We start from the raw sequence: 27,940 nt of genomic DNA on the forward strand, positions 1-27,940 counted from the left end.
GTTAGTGGGATCGAAACTAGGAATCCGTTTTTCGGCTAACAAGGGAATGTGTCGTACTCCTCGGTCAATTCATTTCGAAGTTTTCCACCCTTAGCTAATGCTTGGAACCCTTACCAGGGGCTATCAGCTCCTTACAATAATTCGTTAGGGGGAAACTTTGTCGGTTATGGAGGTTTTTTAGCTGGAGTTGGTCAAACTCCGAGTTTTGCTGGACCATAAGGTTCACCTTTTGGTTCAACAGGTTCTATCAGTTACTTCAGGCAACCTGGTGCCTTTCAAAATCTAGGTCATTGTTTTTAGACTTTCGGGAACCCCGCCCAATCTAGGTGGAATCCCCAAGGTCCTTCGAGACTTCCGTTTTTGGCCACGCTCAATCTGCTAGACTTGAATAAGTTGACAAACAATCTAATCAGATACAATCTTGCTTGGCCTTCGGTCTCAACCAAAATTCCATCGGATATTCCAAAATTCGAAGGGAAGAGTCGTGAAGACCCGTGCGACCATGTAACCATATTCCATTTATTGTGCTCATCTAATTCCCTAATCGATGATTCGATTCGGTTGAGACTATTTCAATGCACCTTAACTGGGAATGGGGCTAAGTGGTACATAGAGTTTCCAGGGGGCACCTTTACATCTTTCACCGATTTGGCTAACATTTTCTTAAACCATTTTCAGTTGCCTATCCGTTACGAAGCCAGAAATAAACTTCTAGCCAATTTTCATCAGGACATGGCTACTCACATTTCAGATCATATCCAGGAATGGAGATGGAGAAAGAGGCTCATTAAAGCTGAAATTACACCTGAATTCTGTCACGAATGGTTTTTAAAATCATTACAACCTGAGATCTCTAAGGATGTTTCAATGTCCAGAGTTTATTCCAAAGAGCAGACTATCTTTCACGCCTAGTAGTTAGAATTGATATATTCTCAGTATAGGACTCTTCAGTAGATCCATGGTTGATATAGCCAAACCAAAGCCAGGCCCGCATGTTGATGGTATTGTTGGATCGATTAATGCAAATTTGGTGAACCTTCTGAGCCAATTGCAACAGTTGTCTTTACAAACTGCTTCTTCCAATCAGGCTGCACCGTCTACTACTCCACCTTCTCAACCTTCCTCTGTAAACATAATTCAGGCTTCTAACCCCAAAGGAAATCAAAATTCCGATGGGAAGAAGAAGGGATGAGGTAAAAAGAAGAATCCGGATCGGAAGAGTAATGCAAACAAACCTGGAAATAACGCTGGTGAGGGTGGAAACTAGTCTAAGAAGAAAGTTAAATTTCCATGCAAGTTATACAGTCGAGATCATTTGACTCATCTATGTCTGAAAATTCAAGATGCTCAGCACTTGTTAGTGTAACAAGGGTCTTCTATCTCCCAAGCTGTCTTAACTAACCCTTTCCCCCAAGGGCAACAACTGCTTGCTGGCACAAATTCAAACCCTGGTACCTATGCAGGGGGCAACCAGGAGGGGTACAATTCCTCAAATGTTTTCATGATGGGTTCTCACGTCAATGTGGCCACACAGTCACGTGATTATGGTGAAGCTAAAACATCCAAGGATAAATCTGTTTCTGGAACTATAGACCCACTTCATATTAAGCGACCCTCTATTGAGTCTATACCTCAGATATCGAAAGATTCCGCCAAACGTGAGACTATCAACCCTAATGCTAGGGCATCCCATAACTACTCCATTGTAGAAGATTTGGCTCAGAGTCCATGTGTGATGTCTGCTTTAGAGGTACTCCAGTCGTGTCCAGCTCAAAGAGGTGCTTTGCTTTTAGCGATCGGGGTAGTTGTTACACTAAAAAATGTCACCATGACTATTTACAGTTAGTATGGCTCTATCAACAGTCATGCTATCCTCTTAGGCAAGTCTTATACCTCTGCTCTCCATGTCAAACTCCAAAAACGAGAGAAAGTCTTTATAAATGTATTTATCTCTGGGTACGCAGGTTCTCTTAACCTTACCTGCGGGGACGCACCCAATGTTCACAAAAGCTGCGTCTTTGGACGCTCTGTATGTAAAGGGGTAGGTGCGTCCCCCTGTAAAGGTTAAAATGCGCAAGTTTCATCTTTAAAAAGTTACTTGTGGTCATTTCTAGAACATTCTAGAAGGTTGTTCGACGTGTATTGAGCGCCTCCAGATGGTTCATGCACCCCTACCAAAGAGGAACTTATCCCATCAATAAGGGAGCTATCCCATCCAAAGAGGGGATTATCCCATTGATGGTGGACCTGATTAACCTCCTCTTGAGTACTATAAATACAGGCATTGGGCCAGAAGGAAGAGAGGTTGGAAGCTATACATTTCTAAGGGTAAATGCTGCAGGAATTAGGACTCCCATTTAGAAGCTTGTGAGAAGAGATTGCCATCTTTACTTGTTCTATTTGGAAGTGGGTGAGCTTTGTCAAAGTAAAGGAGAACTCTTGATGGACCCTGGGAGGGACTTGCACAACACCAAGGCTCAGGTTGTATTTGTTCCTTTTGTTACCTATTAATGCAAATGAGTCCATTCTTCTCAATAACTTGTTATTTATGAGTTGTTTCATGTACTCCTTGGTCTATGTGTTAAATATGTTTTATTCTATGAGATTATCAAGTGCTATTTAATCGTTTGATTGTTAGTGTATGCAGGTTTCAAAGTGAAGGAGGAGCTCATCCGGATCAGCGGAGCTGGACTGCTACAACAGCGTTGGATTACAGGTAGGATCTAAACACTTGATTTCCCATATAGTAAATGCATGTTTAGAGAAGGATTGCTCTTGTTTGTCTTGTTTGTCACTAGAGAGTCTTAGGCTCCTAGGGAAGTTGATTTGTGTCCGCACTATCGACTCTTTCCGCCTGACAAAATGGCGACTCCGCTGGGGACTCCATTGATGTGAAAGTCTTTTCCTTTGTATGTAACTTTGATCTGAGAAAAGTCATTTATTTTCTAGTTTTTGGCTCTGTGACTTTGTTTTTGGGTGGGTTAGCTTAGGGTTAGATTCAATTTAGTTTTTCTTGAATTTTCCAGTAGGACACACCCTCTGAGTATTGCACAGTGCGTCCCTGGACGCACTGTCACTGTGTGCACAGAGCGGGCCCGCACCTGTCTTAACGGGTTGCCTGCGTCCCCTGCTAAAATTTAAGAAAATTCCATTTTTTGCATTTTTTCTCTTTAGATTTTGCTTTTACTTTGTTTTTACTGCCCAGATCCACTGGTTACCTGCCATAAATCTTCACCTAGGCTTGTTTCATTGGCATTTCTGCTCTAAGCTTTCATCAATTGGGTGTTTTGAGTCTCTTTCTTGAGAAACTCTTGATTTGATTTCCTTTGGTCATTACTTGGAGGTTTGTCTCAGTCTTTTCACAATTTTGCATCTTTTTGCTTCTGTTTTTGCAAAAAAATTTCCCCCTCATTCGCCGGGGGGGGCTAAATTGTGTATGAGTGTTAATCGCCTTTGAGTGTTTTTATTTTTGATCTTTGGAACTCTCACCCAATTTTCTCGACTTGCACTTGATTGGTTCTTAGATTACATTGGAATCATCTTGTGTTTGAGAATTCTCTTGCATAGATCTCATTTGCATAATTAGAATTCTCATTTTCAGAATATGAATGAAAAATGTGCATAGATTAGATTTGCATACTTTTCAAGTGAATTGTGCATAGATTACCATTGCATAGTTTACATTCTGAAAAATCAATCGTAGATTTAGATCAGCTTCCTTTGATTTGAATTTACACAAAAAATAAAAATAAAAAAAAAATGGTTTGGAATTGATTTGCATTAGTTTTTCTTGATAAAATTAGTGCATTAGAGAATTTGTTATATTTTCTCTTAGTGATCATTTTTTTGCATTGTTGGAAGTGAATGGAAACTCTCTCCTTACTTTAGTTAGGATTCATCGAATTGAAAAGATTACATTATCATAGTTGATTGCATTCAGTTGAGTCGGGTCATAACACCATTGGTTTCATCTCCATTTACCCCTTTGAGTAATAATAGCCTTAATAACACAACGCTTAATTAAAATTCATCTAGTAATTTTTACATTTCTAGGGCTCTGATTCACCAACATAGCTTAGGCTAGTGTCTTGGAGTAGGAGAGTGATTAACTCTCCAAGACAGCAAAACCAAACAAGTAGCTCATCTTGTGGTAGGATAAATCCAACTGTTTCATTTGTACTCTGGGAAAGCTCCTCTTAAAGGAGAAGCACGAGCTCATGTCCGAACCAGTGAGGGGATCAATCCTCCCTCGTTGGGAACGACGCCAGACACGCACGTATTTCAAACGGTAAACCTCGGATTATTATCGAGGAGCCTGGGGTCACTTGTCCGTAAACCTTGGATTATTGTCAAGGAACCGGCAAGGGGATTGAGCTTGATACTCTGCCCTTGCGTGCTGTCGGAGTGTAGACCTCTTCCCCCAGGTGCATTTGTTGCTGTTGGTAAACTTAGTGACCATTATCTTTAGGGTTCTACCCAAGGTGACGGTGGAGGGAAGATCCCACTGTACCTGGAGCAGACGTCGGCTAGACTCACTTGGATTTTCTGGGGGGTTCACTTCACTCGAGACGGTTAAAGTGGAGGAACTTGGTCCAGTCTATTCATTAAGCAGGTTGCCGAGGTAACTGTTCCACCCACCACTTCTGTACTGAATTCGGCGATGTTGGGCTTCATCACCAACTAGTGTTTTCGGTCCGGAAGGCTACTGTTTGTGTATGGTTTGACTCCTAGATTTGATAGCGCGTGTTAATTTGTTTGTTTTTACTTTTAGAGACCATAGGTGTGAATTGTGAATTTTAATTGTTAGGTGTGAATTGTGAATTGTTAATTTTAGTTTTAAAAATTGTTAATAAAATTCACTAAAGTTGAATATAATGGCAAATGTTTCAGAATTTATCAACCTAGGAACCCCTCCTAATGAGAATCCTAGTACTTTTCCTTACTTTGGAAATGTTGGTCCTCCTTATATGGCTACTTTGTCATTACCTGGATTTACAATAGGTTTACCGATATGGTTATTTTCAACTTCGTTGGCCAAAAGTACTCCAATTGTTCCACCTCAACCGGATGCTTCACCTCAAGAGAGTTCACCATCTCAACATCACCAACCTTCTGTTGACCCTTTACCTTCTTCGCCTACTTTTTCTTCCTCCATTTCTTCCTCTTCGCCTGGTAAAAGCCTTGATGCTAGTAACCAGGAGGCTAAGAAGAAGAAGAAAGGGAAGAAGAAGAAGAAGAAGAAGAAGCAAGATAAGAAAGAAGTCAACCAACCAACCATGGCTGTAAGTGTTAGTTGTGTTGAGGAAACCTCCAACACGCATCGTAAACCCAAATACCCTTGCAGGCTTTGTAAGGGTGACCACTTCCTTGTCAATTGTCTTGGTATCCCAAAGGTCTTGGAAGTATGGTCAGAAAAATCTCATCAACTTTCCATTGATCCATCAACCAGTGATAGTCAGGTTCTTGGGAAAAAGGGTAAAGTTAGGTTTCCTTGTAAGTTATGCAAAGGGAGTCATCAAACTCACATTTTCCCTCACATGGATGAAGCCTCAACATTGTTGGAAAAACTTACTGTTCCACAGCAAGAATTTCCAACTGGTTACCGTAAACTTTCTCCCAACCTACCGTCAACTGACGGAGTGATTTATCTAAATTCAAGTATAGTCAATCACACTCTTCCATTGGAGAGTGAAACTCATGTCACTCAGGTTGATGATCCATTAGTTGATCAAGTGGTCGATTCAATTTCACATTCGGTCGATCCCACTTTCCATTTAGAGAGAGAACTTCATACCGCTCAGGTTCTTCTTGTTACATCAGCTTCTTCTATGCCGGGGGCATTTCACTTGTTTCTACAGAACCCCCTCCAAGCACTGAGGTCTTTTCCTTTGATTGGAATAGACTGACAGAACCTCGTCTTCCTTCCTCCATCCCTTTCCAAGTCATTGTCAAGGCTGGTGGTAGGGACATACATCGTACTCAGGTAGATGAAGGTGCTTCTGTTAGTATTTTATCCTCAACTGTTTGGAAAGCTTTGGGTTCCCCTCAGCTTGCGCCTATTACGCAGAATCTGAAAGCTTTTAACAGAACCATTAGTGAACCTTTAGGGATCCTTCCTAATTTTTCCATTATCTTGGAAGGTAAAACTGTCTGTATTGATCTTATGGTAGTTCGAGGTCCCTTGGATTTCAATTTACTCCTTGGGCGAGACTATGTTTATGCAATGAAAGCTGTCGTATCGACACTCTTTCGCGTGATGTCTTTCCCTCACAATGGCAGTATTGTGACTGTAGACCAGCTTTCGTTCCCTAGTCTTGTTTCAACTACCAATAATATGACACCCCTAAATGTTCCTGATTCTAAAGTGGTATCTACCCTGCCATGGGTTGATTATGTGGCAACTGGTCCCATGTTTTCAATTACCGATGAAAGTGAGCCTCTCACTGTTTGCTCATCTTCCTTTGATTTAGATCCAGTAATTGACATGGAAAACTCTATGGGATTACATGAACACGATGTTCTTATCCCTTTTGAGTCCCTTGACATGTGTTCCTTCCAAAGAAGTATTCTTCCTTCTAATGAAGACCTCTTGGAAGCCATGATCAAGGTGTGTCCATTGACATGTCTTTCTTCCAGTTGGAAGCCATGATCAATGTAGCGAGGATAGTTTGTTCCTGTCTCAACCTCGTTAAAAAATGAAACTGGATGTACCGAGGAAAGTTCCTTTTACTGTGTCAACCTCGTTAAAAAATGAATCAGTGTGTCCGAGGAAAGTTCCTTTTACTGTGTCAACCTCGTTAAAAAATGAATCAGTGTGTCCGAGGAAAGTTCCTTTTACTGCGTCAACCTCGTTAAAAAATGAATCAGTTAGTTAGAGGATAGTTCCTTGTCTTGTGTCAACCTTGTTAAAAAATGAAACAAGGATAGGTCATATAGATAGTTAGAAAGTAGGATTACGAGGAAAGTTCCTTTTACTGTGTCGACCTCGTTAAAAAATGAATCAGTGAGTGTGAGGAAAGTTCCTTTTACTGTGTCAACCTCATTAAAAAATGAATCAGTGTGTGCGAGGATAGTTTGTTCCCGTCTCAACCTCGTTAAAAAATGAAACTAGATGTTATGAGGATAGTTCTTTTACTGAGTCAACCTCATTAAAAAATGAATCAGGTATGAGGATAGTTCTTTTCTTGTGTCAACCTCCTTAAAAATGAAACAACTCCCTTTTCAAGTTAAATATTGAAAGTAAACCTTCATTTCATCCAGCCGGTTGAATGCAATGAAGCCTGGGGGGCATGTACCTCGCCTTGCATCGTTATGCTGGGGGCATGTGAACTTCTTGAGCATAGTTCCTTGTCTTGTGTCAAGCTCGTTTAAAAATGAAACAAGGGTAGGTTAAGTAGGTAGATTGTAGAGAGTAGTCATGAGCATAGTTCCTTGTCTTGTGTCAAGCTCATTAAAAAATGAATCAAGGATTTTAGAGCATAGTTCCTTGTCTTGTGTCAAGCTCGTTAAAAAATGAATCAAGGTTTTTAGAGTAGAGGTTATGGTTAGGTAGATTGTAGAGAGTAGTTATGAGCATAGTTCCTTATCTTGTGTCAAGCTCGTTTAAAAATGAAACAAGGGTTTTGAGGATAGTTCTTTTCCTGTGTCAACCTCACTAAAAAATGAAACAACTCCCACAAGTCTTTCCAAGATCTTGAAAGTAAAGCTTCATTCCATCCACCTCATTGAATGCAATGAAGCTTGGGGGGCATGTACCTCGTTTTGCGTCATTATGCTGGGGGCATGTGAACTTATAACAAGCATGGTTTTTCGTTTCAAGCTTGCGTAAACATGAAACTGAATCCGAGCATAGTTCTTTTCCTGTGTCAAGCTCGTTAAAAAATGAAACAAATCCTCCTCTACTTGAGTCGAGAGTTTGACTAGATCTCAAATGTTAAGTTGAATATTTAGGTTAGTTAGTTTTGCATAATTTTCTTATAGTTTAGGTCGGGTCTTTCAAATGATCTCGTACTTGAACCTTCATTTCATCCACCGTAGTTGAATGAAATGAAGCTAGGGGGGGCATGCGCTCTAGAAGTTACGCTTAGGGGGCATCAAGCACAATTTTCTTTCTATTTCAAGCTTGTGAAAAAATGAAACTACTTTGAAGCATAGTTTTTCTCTGTTTCAAGCTTTTGTAAAAATGAAACCTATCTCGAGTCAGTTTCAGTTATTTTCAAGACTCGTTAAAATCATGAAAATCCCGAGATTATTTTGCTATTTTTCATTCTCATAGAACAAATGAAAATGCCGAGTTCTTTCCGTCTTTTCCTGCTCGTAAATTAAATTGAAAGTCGGCCATATGAGTACATTTTTATCATTTTTTCGAACTCATTAAAACTTACGAAAAAGTGAAAACCATGAGTGCATTTTTATCATTTTTTCAAACTCGTTAAAATTTACGAAAAAGTGAAACCTTAGAGTCATCTTTTAAGCCCTTTTCTGACTCCTAAAATATGAAAAGATTGCTGAGCATTTCTTTTACACTCGTTAAAACGGAATTAAAAGACGGTCCCCTTATAGCCCTTTTCTGACCGTAAAAACAGGAAAAGGTTGCCGGGTTTTTGTCGTTTCAAACTCGATACTGGAAATAAAACGACGTGTCCTTGATCGCTTTTTACTTTTCAGGTCAGTGGCACTAATTATGAAAGTACTCCTTGGTTGCAAGATCAAGCGGTTCTCTCAGGTATTATTTTATACTTTTTCGGGCTTGAGGGACACAAATCTACGAAAAAGTTCAACTTGGAGTCTTCTTAAGTTTTTCAGACTCTCTAAAATTGAAAAATGCCGAGTTTCTCCTATACTGGGCTCGTTAAAATTTCACAGTAAAGGACCTGTTCAATTACAAACAGGAACGAACCACTCCTTCCTAGGGTTCGAATCAAAACTAGGTTGGACTCATCCGAAGGATGAGCTTATAATCAAGCATATGTTATCCTCCTCAAGCTTGTAAAAAATAAAGAGGTACTTGCCAGAAATGGTGGGGGAAAAGAGAGAAGAATGAGCCTATTTGTTTTTTTTTGTCTCGGAAGAAACTTTATTACCACTCTTGAACACGACACTTTTCATTCACCTGGGTTGGGAAATCCTTTAGCTCACAGTTGATCAAACCACTTTGAAAGTCTTCAGCCGGGTTCCGGGGACCAACTTTGAGTTATTCATCACCAAGCCATCTGTCGTGTCGTTATGTGTTCAAGAGGTCTGCAAACAAAACTTTCATCTGCAAAATACTTGTCATCCATTTGACCATCCCTGAGTCAGTCCTTACAGCAACATTTCTTCAACTTGAACAATGATTTCGTGTTGCGGGCTTGCCTGCAACGGGTCGCTTTCTATCGACATCAGCACATTATCTAGAGAGATGACTTAGAAATCGTCAGTACCTTGAAGTCTGCATGCATCAATGGCAGGTTTCTCGCCTTTGACGTCAGTTTACATCATTGACTTTCGATCGAAGGATTCCGTGAAATGTTCGACATCAAATCATTCATTCACATCTCATGGATTGTACTGGGTACTTTGAGAACCATTGACATTACTGGTGGTCTCTCTCACGCTTGTTAACAGTTTACATCATCGACTGGTAATCAAGTGGTTTCTACCATGTTCGACATCAACTCATTTATTCGCATGGCTAGAATCGTACCAATTCGGGAAGTAGAAATGAAGACCCTGGATCTAGTTTCCACCATCCAGGTTGCGAGGAGTTTTGTATTCATTATCTAAGTAGACTAATCATAAACAGATGGCTGCGCCCATACTGTGTCTACAAAAGTCTATGATTATGATGTACTGCAAGATCATTCCTGTATCAGAGTAGTTAGTCTGTTAGTTAAAGTTTTAATCTGAGTATGGGAATGCCTACCTCAGTGATGATATAATCTTATACATGTATTTTGTGTTGAAAATTGCAGGTTCTGACCAGGCTCTCCACGAGATAATCCTTGAAATGATAAAGCGCTTCACCCTTCCTAGATAATACAAAACCCTAATTTATTACAGGCTTCGCACTTTAGGGGGCAATCTGTTACACTAAAAAATGTCACCATGACTATTTACAATTAGTATGGCTCTATCAACAGTCATGCTATCCTCTTAGGCAAGTCTTATACCTCTGCTCTCCATGTCAAACTCCAAAAAAGAGAGAAAGTCTTTATAAATGTATTTATCTCTGGGTACGCAGGTTCTCTCAACCTTACCTACGGGGACGCACCCAATGTTCACAAAAGCTGCGTCTTTGGACGCTCTGTATGTAAAGGGGCAGGTGCGTCCCCCTGTAAAGGTTAAAATGTGAAAGTTTCATCTTTAAAAAGTTACTTGTGGTCATTTCTAGAACATTGCAGAAGGTTGTTCGACGTGTATTGAGCGCCTCCAGATGGTTCATGCACCCCTACCAAAGAGTAACTTATCCCATCAATAAGGGAGCTATCCCATCCAAAGAGGGGATTATCCCATTGATGGTGGACCTGATTAACCTCCTCTTGAGTACTATAAATACAGGCATTGGGCTAGAAGGAAGAGAGGTTGGAAGCTATACATTTCTAAGGGTAAATGCTACAGGAATTAGGACTCCCATTTAGAAGCTTGTGAGGAGAGATTACCATCTTTACTTGTTCTATTTGGAAGTGGGTGAGCTTTGTCAAAGTAAAGGAGAACTCTTGATGGACCCTAGGAGGGACTTGCACAACACCAAGGCTCAGGTTGTATTTGTTCCTTTTGTTACCTATTAATGCAAATGAGTCCATTCTTCTCAATAACTTGTTATTTATGAGTTGTTTCATGTACTCCTTGGTCTATGTGTTAAATATGTTTTATTCTATGAGATTATCAAGTGCTATTTAATCGTTTGATTGTTAGTGTATGCAGGTTTCAAAGTGAAGGAGGAGCTCATCCGGATCAGCGGAGCTGGACTGCTACAACAGCGTTGGATTACAGGTAGGATCTAAACACTTGATTTCCCATATAGTAAATGCATGTTTAGAGAAGGATTGCTCTTGTTTGTCTTGTTTGTCACTAGAGAGTCTTAGGCTCCTAGGGAGGTTGATTTGTGTCCGCACTATCGACTCTTTCCGCCTGACAGTAGTTGATCCAAACAATTCTTTAGTGCTCACTTTTGACATGCTCAATGTCAAAAAGAGACTTCCTCATCATATGGCTTTTCAAATAAAGTCTACTTACTGGAAAACTAACATTTTTCGAACAGTTATAGATGAGGGAGCATCCACATGCGTAATTTCTATGTCATGTTGGAGGGCCATTGGATTGCCTTCGGCTGTTCCTTCACCCACACTCTTGACAACATTTGATGGACATTCTCCTAGGCCACACTGGATTATTCTGGCCTTTCCTATATGTATTGGAGGAAAGGTCATTAATATCGAAGTAGAAATCGTTGATGCTAACCTAGATTAAAATATCCTCTTAGGATAGAATTGGATTTATGAAATGGATGCCATAGTTTCGACTCTATTTCGCTTCCTTTTTTTTCCTCACGAGGGGAGAATTTTTAAAGTTGATCAATTGGATTATTCTCCAGGTGATGCTCGTGCAACTTAGGATTCTATTATTTTGATGGTGGATAACCCCCATCAACCTATCGAGAATCTAGGAGTTGCGATGTATTCTTCATTGATGGGGACATTTGATCTTCCCCCTCCTATAGCTAGAATCAATACAATTTCATCCTCCAATGAGCCTTCACGGAAAGAGTTTGTTCGAACTCATTACTTTTTAGATCCTAGGACCCTACCTTCATTTGTAACCACATCAAATGAAGGGAAGGTGGGTGGAATAGAATCTCCTATGTTTGCAGCAGAGCTTAGATATGAATCTATTGATAACTCTACAGACGACCTTCCTACTCCTTCTTTAGAAAAGGAGTTAGATGGTGATGTGGCCCCTACTTGGACCCTTGATTCCACTTCTGCTTTGGATTTCTTAGATACAATTTTTCCATCTGACGAAGCAGTATTCGAAGCAATGATGATTGTAGATCGACCATTGGAAGATTTACATCATCGTTCATATTTTCGTCCTCCTTTGCATGAAGTCGAATCTAGGTCCTCCAATCTGCCTACTAGCGATGTTTGTACAGTTCGTTTGGCTCCAACATAGTTATCTGTCAAAGGTAATATATTGATTGTTTCAATGACTGTACCTATAAACATCTCTAGGAACAAGTTGGCGGAGCCTCCTGATGGGCTCTACCTTAAGGGGTATTTTGCTTAGGTGTCAGCTGAGCAATTACTTCTTTGTATATTTTGTATTTTAGTACATATTACTATCAGGAGTTTTTGTGATATCGACACTTTTTTGATCTGCTTTGGCTGGTGTTGATGGATGACTTGGTCTATTTCAGATTTGCCGATGTGCTAGTCGGCACACTTGGAATCTTGCTTCCACAGCTTGGGTGATTTATTATCCATTTGGTTAGTTGATGGTGTCAAGGGGAGTATGTATTGGTTCTGCGTCAAACAATATTGTTGAATACACTGTTGTCATTAATTTACTATCCGAAGCTATTTCTTATGGAATTGATTCATTGGTAGTGTATCTTGACTCACAGCTAGTAGTGTCACAATTGAATAACATTTATCAGGTTCGGGATCCTTATTTATAACACCAATTTTTGAGAGTGAGGGTGTTGCAAAGATCATTTTGTTTTTATTACTTATTTTCACATTCCATGATCTAACAATTCATTAGCGGATTCTATCACTAATCGAGCATTAGATTTGCATATCATTCATTCATCAAGATAAAAACAAACATCAAAAATCTAGAACTGTATATGTATATCATAAAACCGCCCGTGTGTACATAAAGTATTTCAAAAATAATATACAAAATTGGGACTAAAATGCCCATAATCATGTCCAGTATATCTAATGACCCGGATCAAGATGAGCAGGTAAGTAGGTGACTACTCCTTTGGCCACATGCCGAAAAAGGCAAGCCCAGTCGTGTGGCACTCCTACCAAGCAGTACTTCATATCCTTAGTAAGATATTCTATGGCCTCCATCGGTACCCTGTGAGTAAATCTCACCAAGTTTTGTAGGACTGCATATAGGACCCTCTCCGTCTCTGCATCCACCTCTTCGACACCTCTTCCGCGACGCCTGTGCCACGGAAATCTGTCTGGTCATACCGAACCCAGATTTGGAACATGATCATTATGTCAATATTTTAATCCCATAAAAAATATATTTAAGTTCATTTTCATATTTAAAAAATACATAAAAAAATCTTAACAATTGATAAAACTTAAAAAATGGTTACCTATCTCTCCCCATGTGGTGTTTGGTGGCAGCACCAAGTCCGGATCTCCTCTAAAATCCATGCCAACATAGGGATAGTCATCCACAATGATGATTTGTTGTTCCCACTAGGAGAAGAACTCATCATTGAAAGCTGTCCTCGGCACGTCTCCACCTCCAAGGCGTTTCATCAAGTCAGCCCACCTGCCCATCCGAGGAACTCTGGGGCTACTGATAGAAACTGATACTCTGGGACGTAGTGCTGGAACCTTCTCAAAGAAAAGGAGCACAAAATGGTCCCGTATCTAAAATTATTGGTCCGTCCTTTCTGAATGGAGGGCAACAGGCTCTTCATGTTAGTAGGAAGAGGTGTACACCAATCAAAAACTATAGTGAGACACTCCACGGCCAAGCTCATGGATAGTCGTGATGCTTGGTGCAATGAGGCTGATCTGTTTATCTTGGCTATGGTGAATAGTAAGATCCTCAGGGGCAAGCTCTCTACATGTTTGATTGGAATTTGGCTTCAATCTTCTCCGGATGCCTCAGACATTATATATGCACGTAGTCTTCCACTGAAAGACTACCTCGTGTCCGACTAGTTGAATGTACAACTTCTCCTCTCTGGGAGAGACCAGTGATAAATTAAATATATTCTACCTCTATCCTCAAAGGCATTTGATCAATCATAAAAGCGTCATCTTCAATACTCCAGTAGTGGATCAACATTTCAAGCAAGCGGGTTTTGGCCTTCATATTTGGAATTTTGAAAATTTTTAATAAACTACATCCCCTCAATGAATCTAAGTCCTGCTGATCATTCATAACTTCATTGTCAATGGTAGTATGCTCCCTCTCTCTCTAGGTGATTGTCATCCTGAAAGAAAATTTATTTCCAACCTTTAGTTTTTTGTGTTTAAATTTCAAACCGCGTATATGTAGGTCCCTTTCATACAAAGTCGCGTGTAGGGCCTGCATGTATGCGTGCTTATAATATCCAACCCGCGTATACACCACATTGAAATTTTTAACATAAAGTCCTACAGTAAAATCCCAATAAAAATTTCTAAAAAAAATCACAAATTAATACAAGCTAGAATCGGGGGTTACCTGATGGTTTTGATCCAAATTGAGCAATCCAATACTTTGGGGGGCAAGTTTGCTCTTTTTTCTCCACAGCTTTTTCTCTCAATACAAATGGTACAAATGGTGAGTCAAAAAGTCATTTTATAAGCTTTGAAAATGTCAATTTTTTTCAAAACTTGATTTTTTTCGTCTCATGAATCTTTTAACTTGTGAGCTTGGATTGTTAGGAATAGGTTGTTTTTCAGGACATTTTGGACGGTTCTTTAGAAATTTCACATCAGTTCCATGACTGCTGACCCGTCATGGCAGGTATCGTTTACTCACTGGCATATAGGTTAGGGAAACCAATTTTTCCATTGCATTGTGCATACTAGCCTCCATTTGTTGATATGCTTGCCATAGGGTCGATCCCATCGAATTATAGTTAGTAAACCATGTTCACTTGCTGATTTTTAAATCATGACACGATGGTAGAGCCATCCTTTACATGGGCATCGTAGTTAGCACCTCACTGATATTGGTTGCCCATGTTGTTTCATTGAGTAGGCTCGGGAGTCCTCTCTAGTCCCGCCATGACTTGTGCGTTGAAGACTCATTCCTCTTTGCTTCTTCGCTTTGTTCTGGCCTTATACCCTAGAGGCTCCTTTGTGTTGAGTTGTACTACTACATTGTATTTTGACCATTTGCACCCTTTTGGCCTTGAGCTAGCTTCACTTGCACTCGTGTTTAAGCCACTTTTCGACCATGTCTTCTGAAAACTCAAACTTGCAATCCCTTAGCTTCTGCAACTTGACACACCCTCAGACCCATGGAAGGAACATCCCTTTGAGTGTCCTTGATCAGCTTCGCCTCCCTGCATTGACCATAGGAATGTTCCCATCCCAGGAAGTAGACCATTTGTTTCACTGATACTTGTTCTTTCCACTGTACTATAACATTCTTTTATTCTTTTTGTAGCTTAAAGAAGAAGACAAAAAATTACATATTCCAAAAAAGAGCGGGAACGAGAAAACATTTCCATATATTGTTGGCAGCTAGATTCAGTTGTGTCGCCCTTGAACAAAGCACACAAAAGAAAGTATCTCCTCCATTTGGATGGGATTTAGTTTGGTTAGGTACATCTTAACCTTGTTATTGAGTCAGTTCTCCTCCGATTGGATATCTCTTCCAGTCATATGGAGAGTTCGTTCGTGCCTCCTGCATGGCGAGCTTATACAGAGTCATCATATGCTGCCACATGGTCATCATTGAGTCATTCTTTTGTTCAAGGGAAGTAAGCCTGAGTTGGCCTCTCTGCAGTGTCTCTTGACCTATTTTTCAATCGGCCATCCTTGGTTGTCAGTGTCTTGTCTATCATCACATCAGTTATATTGGTCTTTTACTCGTGCCGGTTTGAGAAGGTCTCCATTGACTTCTTGCTGGCGGGTCTTGGCCTTATCGACGACGACATATTGCTCTGAGGGCAGGCCTAGAGCTGCACCCTGGCCCTATTTTCATTATTGATAGGTCACCTTGTGCTCAACATCGATCAGTCATGGGTCTTTAACTGAGTGGCTTCCCTTGTGTTGGACATCAGCTTTCATTATCACACATTGGGATTCGTGCAGTGCCTTGGTTTTCATTTGAACCTATTGGTGGATTCCTTGCCTCTATGTCATCTTTCATTATTGGTTGGTTCAGAAGGTTTCTATCATGTGCTAGCTACATCTTGTGTACGCTAGAATTGTACTTCGGTCAGGTTACTACATCTTTTTTCATCCGATTCCTTCCACATTATTGGCCTACGGGTTACACTCGTGCTAGATTGATGAAGGATGCCTTAATGCCTTCCTTCTAGTGGATCTTTTCCTATCGACTATAATACATTGCTCTGGGGAAAAGGTCTAGAGTCCATTTGGCAGTACCTTGGGGTTTGCAGTCATTAGTGGCAGATCCTTCAACAGTGGGAAACCATCATTGTCTCCTGATTGATAGATTCTTCTAGGTGTTCAACTTCAGCTCATCTATTTGCACTTGCTAGATTGTACTGGGTACCTTGACTCTCATTATCATTATCAATGAGTAGTCTCACATTTGTTAGCAGTATACATCAATGGCCGGTAATCAAACGATTTCTCACATGGTCGACTTCAGATCATTTATTCCCATTGTGTAGAAATGTACCACGACAGTTAGTGAAGACCTTGGGTTGCATCAACATTCTTTGGCTCACTTGTCAGTTGCTCCTGTTGCTGCTAGTTGACACCATTCCACATTATATGTTGCAGTCCTTCATAGCAACATCCTATATGCTGGCATCTGAGTTGTGATGTAGTATCATCTTATTCCATCATGTTCATTTGGTACTATTGGGATCAGTTTTTGACATCAGTGATCAGCTTCATCTTTCAGATTCATTGATCATCTTATTATATGTGATATTCAGACATGTACTTGTTTGATCATGATCAGATGATCCGTTATGTACTTTCAGTTCCTTATACTTGTATACAGAGTGGATCCACTTGTACTTGATATGTGAACATGCTTTACTTTCTCTGAGCATGGGTATGCCTGCCTCAGACAGTCGTTTCTTTATGATCTTCTTTTGCTGGCTTGGCAGGTTGAAATTTGGTGAAGTCCTTCTCAGTGTTCGATAGGTTTCCTTTCCATATACTTAATACATTTCAGCCATCATGTACCCCTTTTGACCTCATATATTAGGGGGCATCTGTTATAGATCCAAATATCACCCTTTGTATTTGTGATTCTTGCTTTATGGCCTAGGGCAACCCCTCCTTCCAGACTCGGTCCAAATATTTTAAAAACAATGTTTTACTCCTTGTACGCTACTTTTCCTTGTGTTAAAAGCATGTACACGCGGGTCAGTCTATACCCAACCTGCGTATATGTGTTAAAACACTTTAAAAAATAAATTTCCTTAACTATGGGCGCAGATCACGGGTTTTACTTGTTGATTACCTATTATGCCTGTGGCCCAACTGTTCCCAACTGATTCCCAACTAAAAAACTAATTTGTGAGAAGTATAAAAAGACTTCAATGGGAAGGCCTTAAGGGGGAGAGAAGATATAGAATTACTATACTGAGATTATCCCCTGATCAAGTCTGAAGAATCCCTGTGCTTCAAGCACTTACCCAAGTTCAGGAAACCCTTGTTTCCTTGAGTGTTGATGTTCTCTCATATGCTTGGAGATATCATAGTATTGGTTATGGAAGGACGTTGTTGAAGACTGGGATTGGACAGACCTGGAGAATGGTTATGCTTGGAGCTGGAAGAGGAAGACTCAGGTGAACTCTCTCCATATTTTTATTATAGTTTTCTACAATAAAAGAAACGCTGTCTTGTTCCTGATATCAACTTTGTTTATGCATCTGATGTTATTGTTATGGTTTATATCTGAATGACTATTTCAATGTATAACTAATAATCTATTTATATGATATAAAGTTGATTTCATTATAATGCTTTATCTATATGCTACTATGTATATTCGAATTGGCTAATTTGCAGGTTCAAAGATCATTAGGAGTTGCAGAGGGTTTGAACCCTGGCTGGAACTACCCAAATGAAGGACATCTGGGTATGTTCATCCTCGCATAGTTAGTAGCATATAGATAAAGCATTATAGTGAAATCAACTTTATATCATATAAATAGATCTTTAGTTATACATTGAAATAGTCATTCAGATATAAAACATAACAAGAACATCAGATGCATAAACAAAGTTGATATCAGGAACAAGACAACGTTTCTTTTATTGTAGAAAACTATAATAAAAACATGGAAAGAGTTCACCTGAGTCTTCCTCTTCTGGCTCCAAGTGGAACCGTCCTCCAGGTCCGTCCAGTCCCAGTCTTCAACAATCTCCTTCCATAACCAATACTATGATATCTCCAAGCATATGAGAGAACATCAACACTCAAGGAAACAAGGGCTTCCTAAACTTGGGGAAGTGCTTGAAGCACGGGGATTCTTCAGACTTGATCAGGGGATAATCTCAATATAGTAATTCTATATCTTCTCTCCCCCTTAAGGCCTTCCCATTGAAGTCTTTTTATACTTCTCCCAAATTAGTTTTTTAGTTGGGAATCAACTGGGAACAGTTGGGCCACGAGAACTAATAGGTAATCAATAGGTAAAACCTGCGATCTCCACCCATAGTTAAGGAAATTTAATTTTTTAAAGTGTTTTAACACATATATGCTGGTTGGGTATAGACTGACCTACGTGTACACACTTTTAACACAGGGCAAAGTAGTGTACATGGAGTAAAACAATGTTATTAAAATATTTGGACCAAGTCTGGAAGGAGGGGTTTCCCTAGGCCATAAAGCAAGCATCCCAAATACAAAGGGTGATATTTGGAGCTATAACACTACGGGATACCCTAACTTACCAATTGTAGCACACTTTGCGGTGTATTTATGATTGATCCTTCATTGTCGCTTGAAGAGGATCCCAATAGCGGACTATATTCAGAGCCTAATTCTCTGTTCCTTCTGAAGGTTTTTCTACTTCGCGTAGTCCCAAACATCAAGGTAATGGATTAAACCATTTTTCACACAACAACATATTAATCCAAGTTTTTAGAGATCGTAAGTACTTACCTCGCGGTCCCTTGAAGAGCCTACACTCTGCTTCACTATAACTAGCAGTTGTATCGATCGCAAACTCAGTCACAAATGCTTTGAGTGTTCGATCAATCTAGTGATCAATGGCCCACGCGATGTTGTTCTCTGAAGCTTCCAAGCGCCTCACTAGCTCTAGAGTCCACACTATATGTCCATCAAGTCTCCAAGTACCCTGACTGTCTGCCAATCTAGACAACCACTCACAAGGGAAGAAACTGAAAGAGTTCTCGATTTCGTTTGAGTATAGGTATTAACTCAACCACTCCTCTTTCGATAACAACAGATTTCTATTTTCCTGAGCTTCAAACGCATGTTCCATTCGATCGAGAGACTTCTCAATTTCTTTCTTGGTAGGGAACCACTTATTCGACATCACACATTCCTCAGATTGATCCCGGTCCTGGCAATAGAACCATTTGTTGGCATAAGGGGGCCTGACCCAGTTTCAAAGTTATTCGCGTTAACCAACAAAACCCTAACTGCTGGGCCTTTTGGCAACAACCTGCATAGAGCAGACTACAGTCTCACACGAAGCAGTATTAGGGGATGCTAGAACTATGTTTCTACATACAAAGGCCTGTGTAATGGTCTTCCCAATGTTGTTATAGTTTAGATCTGCCTTCGCGCAGACCTAGTCCTTTCGACGGTCTACTAATGAAATTATATCGAACACACCTTCAAACCTTCACGACGATGCTTACTTGTACTTAACAGGCATAAAAGAGACAAATTTACTACTTTCACGCAATAAAATAAGTATTCTATAGCCCTTACAATCTAGATCTGTTGTCGCGCAGATCTGCCCTTTTTGAATAGTTAACCACAACATATCTATCTTACATCTTCCCTATCTCCTCTAAGGGTTTAATTATACTTATTATGCATAAACATTATAGATCTATCCTTTTCACGCAGAAATAAAGCATTAAGTCACATAAAACAGATCACAGAGCGAAGACACATAAACTTAACAGAAGTAATAAACAAGGTACAGATGCACAAATTTGGCTCAAAACAATCTTTATTAAGATATAAAAGTCAGATACAGACTTCTTTATCCCTTCACACTCAACTACAGGGGCCCACGCACTCAGCTGCAGGAGCCTTCCCCTTTTGCCTAAGTACAGGAAACTGACTATTCCTGCCTTAGCACCTTGCCCTTATAATGGTTCTCTATCAAAAGTTATCCTTGAAAGACTCGCTAGGACTCGACTATATATAGGATTTTCATTATAATACCATGGCCGACGGACCATGGGTGAGTCTCAAAACTGACCTATCACCTACCCATACAAGGGACTAATATCCCTTTGACTCTTACTTAGCTTCACGCCCCGCTTCCTCATTTCATGGAGACTTTACATTCTTTCATAAAAAGTATTACAAAACTTGACTTTACTAACAAAATTTGACCCTAGGGATCCCATCCCAACAATTATCCTACAAATTTTCCAATGGTTGTAGTGCCTAGAATTTGCAAGACTCGGCAATGTGAAGACGGATCTTATGAATATTCGTCATCGTCTCGCGAATATGAGAGTATTTTCCAGAGGTCGTTAAAGGTCTGTGTGTGCCATATAGCCATGAGCGCCCGACCATGATGTATTAGTATTTGGCTTGTACTCTGGCTTGTGATTGACAATGCAGCTACAATTTCTCGGCCTACGCTGGGTTCAGGCCCTGCTCCGAGTCTTGTAGGGTTGATTCATCAAAAGTGTTACTCGATTCGGTCTCCAACTAATTTTTAGAGTAAAACTAATTTTTAGAGTATAGACAATCGCCTACACTTGTGTTCACAGGCGATAAACACGCAAGTGGAGCTAATCTCAAAATTTATCCTCGAAGACTCGCTAGGACTCAACTATATATAGGATTTTCATTATAATACCATGGCCGACGGACCATGGGTGAGTCTCAAAACCGACCTATCACCTACCCATACAAGGGACTAATATCCCTTTGACTCTTACTTAGCTTCACGCCCCGCTTCCTCATTTCGTGGAGACTTTACATTCTTTCATAAAAAATATTACAAAACTTGACTTTACTAACAAAATTCGACCCTAGGGATCCCATCCCAACAATTATCCTACAAATTTTCCAATGGTTGTAGTGCCTAGAATTTGCAAGACTCGGCAATGTGAAGACGGATCTTATGAATATTCGTCATCGTCTCGCGCATATGAGAGTATTTTCCAGAGGTCGTTAAAGGTCTGTGTGTGCCATATAGCCATGAGCACCCGACCATGATGCATTAGTATTTGGCTTGTACTCTGGCTTGTGATTGACAATGTAGCTACAATTTCTCGACCTACGCTGGGTTCAGGCCCTGGTCCGAGGCTTGCAGGGTCGATTCATCAGAAGCGTTACTCAATTCGGTCTCCAACTAATTTTTAGAGTAAAACTAATTTTTAGAGTACAAATGATTGCCTACACTTGTGTTCACAGGCGATAAACATGCAAGTGGAGCTAATCTCAAATTTCTTCATGGATATCTTAGGAGGTGGTATCAATGGTCTGTTGTCCACACTATTTCTTGCTGGAATATCTCCTTTTCTGCTACGTTTCTGCTTAAAATACTTGTGGATGCCATGGTCTCTCCATGGAGTGTTGAAAAAATAGGGATTCAAAGGCCCTGCTCCAAGATTTTATGATCGACAATCTATTGGATATTGTGAGCATGATACAAAAGGAGATGCACACATACATGGCCTTTGTACATCACGATATCAGGAAGAGATATTTCCCTTATATGGTTGAGTGGTCCAAGAGATATGGTACTGTCACAAGTAATTTTTATGGCATATGCTGCTCATGGATTGTTTGTTGCAATTAGAGATTTGAAATTCAATTACTTTTTGTAGGTGAGAAGTTTTTGATTTGATTTGGTTACGAACTAAGAATTGTTCTGACCGATGTAGAATTGATCTAGCAGCTTCTATCTTCCAAGCACGTGAATGACTGTGGAAAGTCTCTTCTGGACTAGAAAATGTTGCCAGCTGTGCTTGAGATAAGTGTGTTTGTTGTTAATGGTGAATAATGGCCTCACTAGCACCGAATCATTGTGTCTGCCTTTAATATGGAGAAGCTCAAGGTGAATATGAAAAGTAATGAAAAATTAAGCATACTGATAGAAATAAATTTCAGGTTAATCTCATTGAAGAAATTTAATGGTTATGGGCATTTCTTTTCTGTTTTATATACCCTTCATATACTCCCAATATATAATCCTTTTTTTTTTGTATTTTGTTTTATATATCACAGCCACACGAAAATGATCTTTTATTCACATGGTTTATTTTCCTCTTATTTTATTCGACGAATCTCAGCGATACCATAACATCGATGCCCTTATAACAATCTACAAGTTAATAATTTTATTGAAGGTTTTTATATTTCTAAACCTCCATAGGCATTTGTTTGGATCATGTCTAAATGTACCGAAGAATTGGTAGATGAATGGGGCGAGATTATAGCAAGTGCAAGAGGGGGCCCTTGTGAAATTGAGATCACCAAATATATGGACAAAATGACCACCGAAGTTATTCTGAGGGCCGAGTTTGGAATGAGCCATGGAAAATTGGGAAAAGAATTATTGTTTGAATATCTGATCATACCAATTATCGTCGAACGGGTTGATTCAAGTTAAAATCTTGCTTGCTTACTTTACATGGCAGAGATAAGATGTTGCTGAAAACTTGCTGAGACATTGATGCTCACACAAAGGAAACAATGAAATATTTTAATGCACATGCATCCACTATCTGTCACATGCATAATAACTTTAAATGATATTGATTTAGAAAGCGATTATGTGTGTCATTTTTTCTCCGTTTGTATTAGTTAAGAAAGTTAAATTCAATTTGGTGGTATCTATTTTGACATAAAAATAATTATAACTATAATTAATTATTAATCAACATTTAATATTTCTGAAATATTTTAAAATATTTTAGTAATGGTAATAAAAATAAAGTTGAAATTTATCTCAAAAGTAGTTTTTTTTTTCCACTTGATTTTATGAGATAACACTATAGAGATTCTTAGGCCAAAAATGTAGAGATCTTGCACGTGGCATTTTGAAAAGTCAGCCATAGTCTTTCCCCTCTGTTTAATACCTCTGCCCTTATTTAACGTCGTCGGCATTCCTTTGCCCTTATTTAACGACGTTGTCGGCATTCCTTTGCACTGTAATGTGCAAATACTAGTGATACTCCTCTTCTCATAGCTTGGCGCGTGTATTGACTTGGTGTTTGTTAAATGTTCTTATGGTGTAATGTCGCTTGGTGTATTGGCGTGGAAGATTAACAACATATATATGTTGTTTTGTTTTTCAAAATATATCTTGGGGTTATATTGTCCCACATGAATGAGAGATAAATGATTTTTGGATGTTTACATATGGCAACAGTGGTCATGTAATGTCAAAAAGGGCCTTTGTGGTTGGATGTATGTTACCTTACATGGTTATTTCTTGGGGTTACAACTTTGGGTTGAGGATTAAATTTGATTGTTAGGCTTTTGATGGCGTGCTTGGTGGGATTAAGCTTGATTGTTAGGCTTTTGATGGTGTGCTTGGCATATAACGTAAACTCTTACTCTTATAATGTGTTAATGTTCTAATTTAATTTTCCCAAGACATTAAAGGTTTTAAGTTTTGTTTTATAAATAATTTATTTAGTAAACATGTCTTTCGGATTAATCACATCAATATTATTTGGTTGACGTTTCAAACCAACTAATCTAGTTCATCCTCAGGACAAAGGTGAAAAAATCTATAGATCCTAATGAATAAATAGTAAGGAAGCATTAAATTCCAGAATTAGCTGTTAGAATTATTTAATTAATAAATTTTTAAATTCCAATTAAAAACTAGTTGTTGTAAACTAACCGTTATTTGTTTATATAAATATTTAATTATTTATTAATAATATCTATCTATCTATCTATCTAGTATAAGAACTTATTTATTAATAATATTAAATGATTATATATGTATTATTGATAATATTAATCAATTTTTATTTATAACATGTCGAATTAAAAACATATTAATAATACAAACTAACCTTATTTCTATTTCATAAATAACTAAATAGATTAATAAAAATAGAATAATTTATCAATAATATTAAATATATATATATATATTATAATGGCGAGATAAGAAATTATTTATTAATGGTATTAAATTAATTTATTATTAATAATAAATAATTGTATATGAATTATTGATTTTAATAACCATTTTTATTTATAAAATGACCAGAGACAATTCCAAAATGAATTAATAATGTAGAATAACCCTATAATAAAAATATAATAAAATATTTACTCATTAGTTAAAAAAAAAAAAAACTAGAGGAATAATCAAGATAAAAGTGTTGGAATCTAGCTTTTACTTGATTTCCACCCATCATCTCTATTGAGATTGATAACATGTTTCTTAATCTTAATAGCCTCTCTTAGCTTCCTATGGTAGAAATGATCAACCATGGCAATGACCTTCTCATCCTCAATGCAAACATGGTGCTTATATTTCTTTGCATGTTCTGCAAAAGCTGAAGAGTGAGATCGGTTATGCCTGAGGTCTATAACATGCTCTTAGATTTTTTGTTTAATAAAGCAGCAGATGTGAGGAACTCCACAAGAACATGGAATCAAATATACTTTAACAACATTATATTGCATATTGCATATAATTTTAATTAGAAAATATTATATTTTTCTTGTTTAGGTTGGTTATTATAATTAAAGGAAAAGAGTGCAATTATAATAAAAATATATTACTATAGAAGGTAAAACATAAAGTTAATCTCAAAAAATTATTAGATACTTTTAGCTAGTTTAAATTGCGAATAATAATATAATAATTGGTAATGGGTTCTAATATGTTAGAGGGTATTCAATAAGGATACCCGGTTCTAATATGTTGGAGACTATTCAATAAAGATACTTATGTACATTGCTTTTATTCGATGTGCATATGCACCATGGTTTCTATTCCATGTGCATAAACACCATTATTTCAGGTGCATAAACACCATTATGCCCTAGATTTTGACTTATGATATATGACTTATATATACATAAACAATTGTATACGTGCTTGTTTTATAAATAATATATTACATGGTTTATAACGTAAACTCTTATAATATTCTAAAGTTCTAATTTAGTAATATATTACATAGTTTATAATAAAGAAATTTAGGTTTTATTTTATAAATAATATATTACATAGTTTATAATATAGTTGCAATGTTTATTATTGTTTTTACAATGTACAATAGTGTAATTAATTAATTTTTATTTTCATTTTTTATCATATATTCTTAGGTAATAATATATAATAAATTTATTTATTGATGTCACAATATTAATTTATATATAATATTTGTTAATGTGAATTCTAATATATATATAATATTATCTTTATATAAAAAGATAAAATGTAAATATTTTATAATGGTTTACAATATATGTATATATATATTTACAATTTATAATACAATGTATATTAATGTAATAGTATGTAATTATGTAGCTATGTGCTAAGCAATGTCCAATGTGTAATGTGAGGTGATATGACAACCAAAAGTGCCACATTGCCTTGTTGCAACTCATGTTTGTGATGTAAAAAGCAGTTAAAGGAGTAGCAAACCAAGTGAAAATTATAATTGCCCATAACATGATCAAATTCCCAAAAAGTTCTGAAACCAAGAAACACGAGTCACCAAAATTCCAATAAGGAAAGGATTTTTTCAAAAGCCAAAATGAAAGGTCTTAATGATTTTGTTGAAAAATTATGGGGTGGTTGTGACCACAACATAGCTTAAAGGGCTACCACCTGTTGTACTACTCAACAACCTCCCCATTAAGGTTAATAGTAGAACTAATAAATAATGGGAACCCTTTTAAATTTAGGATAAAATCATTTAAGTTTCAATAAACTAAGACATTGTTAGTTTCATTTTTCCGAAAAACTTAACTAAACAAAAAATATCTCTTATCAGAATCTTTATATCGGAGCTTAGGCCCACAAGACATATTCACAAATAAACTGCACATTAGCTTTCGTTTAAAAAACTATTATCAGACAAATTTTATCGGAACATTGTATCACGTCCCCTTAGGATAAGTTATGATTAAATTTTCCCCACCAAATTTTGAGGAGGAAATCTGAGTTTTGTGGAGTGCGCAATAGAAAATATGTTGCGGAGTACGAAGTGGACCGCGTAGTAGAGCAGCGGAGTACGAATTGGACCACGCAATAGAGCAACATAGCACAACAAAGTCACCGTGCAACATAGGGGCTTCACGGCGAAGCCCCTCCCTTTTTGTAAAAAGCATAAAATATTATAAAAGTTGATGGTTTTGGACCATAGTCCCTTGTATTTTGGAAACCATGGTATCAGGTCCATGGTAATGTAGCGATGTAATCCCTCATGTAATAATATATATAGGGATGAATAATAAAGAAGGAAGACATCGAATTAATCCAGATCTATGTTTATGGTGATATTTTTGTGATCTGTACTTTGGAGAAAGGGCGAGGCTCCGCAGCTGAGTGCGTGGAGGCCTAGGTCTATAGTTGAGTGTGCAGATTGTCTACAACTTAGTGCGTAGACAACCTATAGTTGTGTGCGCAGGAAAGAACTATTTGTTGTACCAATTCTCTATTATAAGAAACAATTCTTGTGGACGTAATCCCACATTGGGATGAACCATGGTAAAATCTATGTCTCATGTGTTGATTTGCTTATTATCTGCGCTTTATTTTAGTATTCTGAAGTTTATGGATGTTTATGTTATGTTTAAGTGATGAATACAATTATGTGAAGTAATATATCAGTGTAAAGTATTTTATAAGTACTAAATCATAAAGAAAATACAAAAGTTCCACATCGCAACATCCCTCAGGCTACAAAAACCTAGTTCTGCAACCTCCAATAGGAATTTCAGGTGAGACTGCAACTTGCTTGCAGGTCGTTGTTGAAAGGGCCAGTGATTGAGGGTTTTGTTGGTGTGTAGTAAAGTCTGAATCTGGGTCGACCCAACCTAAGCAAAAAAATAGTTTTGTTGTCGGGATCGGGATTTGTTTGAGGGATGTTTATGTTGCATCTATCGAAGAAAGAAATCCAAGAGTGGGTAGAACAAAAAGAACAAGAATTTGTAAAAAAGAAAATAGAAACCCTCGTCTATCAACTAGTGTTGAAGAATCTAGGGAAATTATGTTTAGTATGATTCTTCTTGACTTGAAAATAATTTGTGGAGTCTTTTCACTTTTCTTGTTAGCTTAATATTCTTCTTCTTATGAATGCATGTGTGTGCACTTCATCAAAATGCTATCAAAAACATAAGAACATGAACACAAGAGGTTAGCTCTCTACCAGGGCCAAAACCTCTCTTCGCTTGAGAGGAAAACCCTTTAGTAAGTTTCTCTCATTGAAGCTTCTTATTTATCAATGCCAAAACCTAGACCCTTGACTAGAATGTCCTCCAAGCACAAGTCAAGTCCTTCCTCCTTTTTGCACTTCGTTCCTTGACACTTATTCTTCCTTCTTCCGACACTTCCTTTCCTTCTTCCAACTACTGTGAAATCTTGTTGCACTTTCTCTAGAAGAGACACCTTTGATGAGATCCTTTCTTTGTGATGATCCCTTCAGTCTCTTCACCAACTAACACACTTGTGTGACTATAATGGGAGGGTTGTTTTGACAGTAAAGATAGCCTCCTTCTCCTCGCATGTGTGACTGTAATAGGCTTTAGAATAGCCCTATTACCTTCGATTTTCTCCCTTGCTGCTTTGCTTGAGTGGGAAACTCTTTAGGCCTATGTCTCTAACCCAAATGATGAGATATGTTTGGCTGTGATTCTCTACTGTTATGACCACAGGTAGCCTTCTTCTTCCCCGCACATG

The sequence above is a fragment of the Pinus tabuliformis genome, chromosome 9 (assembly GCF_031772625.1).
Source record: "Pinus tabuliformis cultivar Carrire ecotype Pingquan chromosome 9, CPIR1, whole genome shotgun sequence".
NCBI lineage: Eukaryota > Viridiplantae > Streptophyta > Pinopsida > Pinales > Pinaceae > Pinus > Pinus tabuliformis.